The sequence below is a fragment of the Sapajus apella genome, unplaced genomic scaffold, assembly GCF_009761245.1.
Source record: "Sapajus apella isolate SASKATOON/1434 unplaced genomic scaffold, GSC_monkey_1.0 scaffold36, whole genome shotgun sequence".
NCBI lineage: Eukaryota > Metazoa > Chordata > Mammalia > Primates > Cebidae > Sapajus > Sapajus apella.
Window position 1 is genome coordinate 30,825,500 of NW_022436976.1, and position 5,736 is coordinate 30,831,235.

General features: G+C 50.5%; 1 pseudogene across 1 annotated transcript; it reads right to left on the minus strand.

Annotated features, from left to right (window-relative positions):
• Nucleotides 1–2,747: 2,747 nt before the first annotated feature.
• On the minus strand, nucleotides 2,748–5,502 carry LOC116563981 (annotated as a pseudogene). Its single transcript, XR_004274673.1, has one exon. The product of XR_004274673.1 is annotated as a calcium-binding mitochondrial carrier protein Aralar2 pseudogene (transcript).
• Nucleotides 5,503–5,736: the final 234 nt, after the last annotated feature.

The window sequence follows — 5,736 nt, forward strand, 5'->3', positions numbered from 1 at the left end:
GGCCGGGCATGGTGGCTCACACCTGTAATCCCAGCACTTTGGGAGGCAGAGGCAGGAGGATCATGAGGTCAGGAGTTCAAGACCAGCCTGGTCAACATGAGGAAACACCGTCTCTACTAAAAATACAAAAATTAGCCAGGTGTGGTGGTAGGTGCCTGTAATCCCAGCTACTTGGGAGGCTGAGGCAGGAGAATCACTTGAACCCAGGAGGCGGAGGCTGCAGTGAGCCAAGATTTTGCCATTGCACTCCAGCCTGGGTGACAGAGCAAGACTCCATCTCTGAAAACAACAGCAACAACAGTAAAACTGTACATTTAGGCTACGCTAATTTTTTTTTTTTTTATGTAACTGTGCTACAACGTTACAATGGCTAAGACGTCCCTAGGCGAGGTGACAGGAGTTTCTCAGCTCCACTGTAATCTTGAGTCCACTGTCACGTGTGCAGTCTGTCGTCACCCAAAACATTGCTGTGCAGTGCAGAACTAAGTTGATGGAGGAGAGAAGGACGAGGGTCCAGAGAGCGGGGCCTTGAGAGCAAAGAGACCCCGCCCCTCCTGGGGCAGGGCTGCAGGGACAGCCGCAGTGTCCTTGGGGGACAGGGGTCTTCTAGTCAGGGCCGGAAAGGGCAGGAAACGCTGCCAGAGGCTGTTGAAAAGCAGGGGGTTGCTGGTGCTGGGCCAGGATTCGGAGGATGCAGTGAAGTTTCAGGAAGGGAGGAAGGAAGGAATAGGGAGAGAGGGCTGGGCCCCAGAGAACCTGGCCTCTCCCAGGAAGCTTCCTGCCACTCCAGACCAGCAGCTGTGCCCAGCTGGGCCAGCAGAGGACGCCAGGTGCCGGTCATTGGAGTCCACAGCCTGCCCATCGCCCAGGCCCGGCCCAGCCCAGCACATTAGTGGCTGGCACCTGCTCTCACCTCTGAGCTGAATCAGCCTCCACCTCGCCCTCAGAATCCACAGGGAGGCAGATTAGAGAACAGGTATCTGTGATAAGAGGCGAGAGGAGCCAAGTCTCACAGAAGGGGCAGGCTAGGTGCTACGGGAGCTCAGTCAGAGGGGCACTGGATCTGGGCAGACTTCCTGGAGGAGGCAGCTCCAGATCTGTGGTCTAGTTATAATGGTGGCAGGAAGCAGTACATGGCCCAGCCGGGGACACTGGGATGGGAGGCTGGTTTTAAGCCTCTCGAGCCCAAGACATGGCCCCCTCCTGAGGGTAGGGGACCCTGGGAGATTCTGAACAGAAGAGGGTTGTGACCAACATGCCAGTCTCAGAAATGCTTTCCTCTCCTCCTGCTCAAGAATGGCTCGGGGCCCAACACAAACCACAAGTCTCCACCCTCTCCTCTTCTCCCTTCTCTTCCCAGGAAGCCCCTTACCTGCCACTTCATGGAGAAAAGGAAGCCACTGGGGCCTTCCTGACACCTACCGCAGGCAGCCTCTCTCCACCCTGCACCTCCTCCCTCCCTGCCGCTTTAAAGGGAAGAGATGTGGCTGTTCTCTGACGGGTCTGCTTGGCTCTCTCTGTCTCTCTTTTGTCCACACCACGGCTTACTCGCCCCTTTTCCCGCCAGCGTCTGAGCACACTCAGATCTCTTCCACCCTAAAAAAACAAAACGCAAACAGAACATGAGCTCCCTCAATCGCCTTCCAAGTTACAGACACCGAGGTCCTGCAGTGAACAAGATGGACAAAATCCTTCTCCTCATGCAGCCTCATAGTTGAGTGAAATAGGTAATAAATTCATGTTCAGCCTATGAGTGGTGATGAGAGGACCAGAGAGTGATGAAAAGAGGAGAAAACGTGGCAGTAGGGACGGGGGATGGGCAAGAGGGTCCAGGCTCGTCCGAGAGTGCCGAGCTCCTGCCGCTCTTCCTACAGCGCACGCCGCCTCTGCCTCCACCCCAGACCTCTCCACAGTGCCCCGGCCAAAGCCACCTCAGTCCTGCTTGCGTTTCTCCAAGCATGGTCCAGGGGCCACCTGCAACGGAACAGTGGAACGAGGCTGTGGGAACTCCTCCTACCCACCCCCTTCTCGCTTTGAGAATTGCAGATTCCTCTGACTGGCCCAGGAACTGGGCCCAGGAATCTGCATTTCATAAACTCCCCAGGAGATACTGAGGCAGCCCAAAGTGTGGGAACCACAGATTTACTCCCCGAAAGCGTAGCACTGCCTCAAGCGGTCCAGGCCACCAGCTCCACTCTGCAGCCACGGCGCATGCTATTCCCTCCTCCTGGAATGCCCTTCCCGGCATTCTTTGCCTGATAATTCTCACAAGACCCACCCCCAGGGTCCCCTCCTCCGGGCTGCACTCCCTGAACTTTCCCATGCTACCTCTCTCCTCTTTACTAAGGGAGTCCTCTGCGTGACTGTCTCTTCCACTGGACCAGCAGCTGCTACAGACTGGACCCCCTTCAGGCCAATTTGCATTGGTCTGGAGATAGTAGTTTTAGAGCCCAATTACTGCTTAGAAGAATCCCTCTGGTGGGTGTGGTGGGGTCCAGCCTGGAGACAGGGGCCAGTGAGGGGCCGTGTGATGGTGAGCACAGTCTCAAGGGGTGGTGACAGTGGCTACGGTGGGGAGGGAAGAAAGGGAAGAGATGTCGCTGTTCTCTAACATGTCTGCCTGGCTTTCTCTGTCCCCAAGGGAAGGGGTCCTTTGGAGGCAGAAAGCCAGACCTTGGTGGCAGATGGGACACAACCCAGGCAGGGATCCAGAGTGTGAGTTCTTTTTTTTTTTTTTTTTTTTTTTCCATTTTTCAAGAGTGTTTATTAAAATAGGCAGTAATCAGTACATGTGCATCAGATGAGCAGTTTTTCAAAATTAGCATTTCCAGGAGAGGGGCTACATCTCAGTTTTTCTGTCTATAAATAAAATGTCTAAAGTACTTCCCTAAAGTACAAAGGCATTTCCCTAGTAGTCTTGGTACCAGTAACAGAATATGATTACTAAACATCTTCAATGTGGTTTTCATTACAAAGAAGCATGTTTCACATAGAAGCTTCATAATATAATCCAGAGACAGAATTTGTGCTAGGCTGAATATTTCTGACATATATTTTTTCATTTCTTCCAGTGTTCGTTATTTTTATAAACATGCACCCAGCTTCCTACCAGTTTAAAACACACACACAGAACACTGCTCAGAGCACCATGATTGCCTTACGGTAGCCTCTTTGGGACTACAATCCTAGTTCAAGGAGGGGAGTAGTAATTTCTATTCTGACTTGCTCCTTTCCCCAAATCATGTTAGTGTGGACCAAATCCCAGCAATTGTCAGATACAAAGGTTTCTGGGAAGAGGGCCAAAGAATAATTATGAATAATTTTACAATGATCTGGTTAAGAAAGCACACAGAAAATAAATGATTTCACATGATAAAAAGCCTGGACTTGAATTTGAACAAGAGATGGATGTGAAAGGGATGAAGCATTGCTTCACTCCCAGGAGGGATGTTCTTTACTGTAGTACCCACAAAAAGACAGCACTATCCCAGGGCTGGTTTTCCTACGGGCCTCCGCCAACAGCCTTTGAGGTAGATGCTGATGGCCTGAAGAGAGGTAGGTAAAGTCCAAATTTGTTTTCGATCCCTGCAAATGTAGCAACTGCCAGTTTGTAGCCCCCAACGTGATCAGGATTCGGGGCAGGTAGGTTGATCCTGGATTTAGGAACTGGCTCTGATCCCATGGGTTTTACTCCTCCAAAATCAATGTAGAACCATCTTTGTAGCAATTCGTAAGTCAGCAAAGTTACGCCAAACTGGGGTGAGGATCGAAATACACGAGCACCAGCTCCTTTCCACAGAGCTTTTGGGCCTTCTTCCCGTAGTATCTTTCTAAAGCAGTCTGTATCACTCCACTGTAAGTGGTTTGGCCAGCCCGGGCAGCCACCTGTAATCTCGTCTTGATAACATCAGCAGGGGTCACTAAAGATGCTGCACGCATACCAGCTATGGCACCAGCTAAGAGCAGGCTTCCTGGGCTAACCTGCCCATCTTCATTTGCAAAGGAAGCCTTCACATGAGCATAGCACGGAAAGTAGACGGCCGAGAAAGGAATGTCCCACAGGAAGCATGCTTTGGCACGCTTGTAGATCCCAAAGAACCCCAGGTCCCGCACGACAGGGCACTGACTCGCAGACCAGTGTTGATTTCTCCGGTCACTTGCAAACGGATCTTGACGATTTCTAAAGGATTTGTGAAAATCACCTGGGAGCCTCCAGCAAGAATTTCTGCTGCAAGTGGGACCGAACCACCTTTGTGCATAAATTTATCCCTCACAAAATCATTCACTGTAAGTTTTATGGCCTTCGCTGGGGCAGCTCCCAATAACTGCGGCAACAGACCTCTGTACAGTCCAAAGAAGCCTTCATAGCGTAGCACTTTCTTAAAACAGTCAAAGCTGTTTTTATACATGAGTTCTCCCACAAAAGAGCCAGTTGATCCTTGGTTCTGCATTCGAGTTTTTACAAGGTCAATAGGATACACAGCAGTGGTTCCAACAGCTCCAGCAACAGAACCCAGACCAAACCTGTAGGCCGACTCTGCAACTTGTAAAAGAACTGGTCTAGCTGAATCACCCGAGGCCTTCTGCCTCTGGGCCTCAGCCAAGTTAAAGGGCAGAGTTCCCTCTTCCAGAGAGCAATCCGTTCAATGTCTGCTAAGGTCATACGTCCCCTTGGCTCATATAAATCTGCTAACAACTGAAACAAGACGTCAACTTCCATGGGTGTAACCTGATCAAATTTCTGAGCTGCCAGAACAAACTCCTCCTTAGTCACCTCAACATCTTTCCTGTTGCCAGCCAGAGTGCTGTAGATCTTTCTAATGAGTTCCATGTTGTTAAGGAGCGAATTAAATCCATTAAAATAGGAGAAACTAACTTGATGGGATGTGGTACCTCCAGCAGCCAATAAAAACTGAGTAAATTCCGCATATGTCAGGTGTCTTTTTCTTTCTTTTCCAAAATGTAGTTGCACAAATTCTGAGTCCCAGTTAAATGGAATATGTTGATGAATTCTGGTCTGTCCAAAAACTTGCTTAACATCCTCAAAAGTTACTTCTCCTTTGCCAGCTTTGTCAAACAGCTGAAAGGCTACCATAAACAAAGCATCAGGGGCACACAGGACAGATTCAAAGGCAACAAATTCTTGAAAAGATATTAATCCATCTTTGGTTTGATCCACCACTCCACTTAAAAGTTTCACAGTCTTTGGATTAGGCTGGCTTTCTCCAAAAATGTTCAAGTATCAAGTGACAAAGTCATTGGGGGACATAAAAAATTCACCGTTTTTCTCAATGCTTGCATACTTCAAAAATATTGTTCTAAGCTCAGCTGGATCTGCTCTCTTGGTTAAAGCTACCTTGGCGGCCGCCAGGCTTCGCCCCGGGTGCGTTCGGCTGCGGGACCCACTCACCGGCTGGCAGGTGCTCGGGGCCCAGGCGGCTCACTTCCAGTCCCGGCGGCGGCCGGCCGGCGACACGGCCCGACAGCGTGTGCGCCTGGCCTGCCTCCAGAGTGTGAGCTCTAATCCCAGCTGTACTATAAATCCCTGGCATGACGCTCAGCAACAGCTTCCCCTTCTGAGCCTCAGTTCACTCCTCAGCAAGATGCTGGCAATTACTCCACCCTCACTGGGGAAATGCGAAGCCAAACGAGATGGCAGATCTGAAACTGCTTTCGAAAGTCATCACATGAGGCAAGCATGGAGGGGGAGGAAGGACAGGTTCTGAGTGGTCAGAT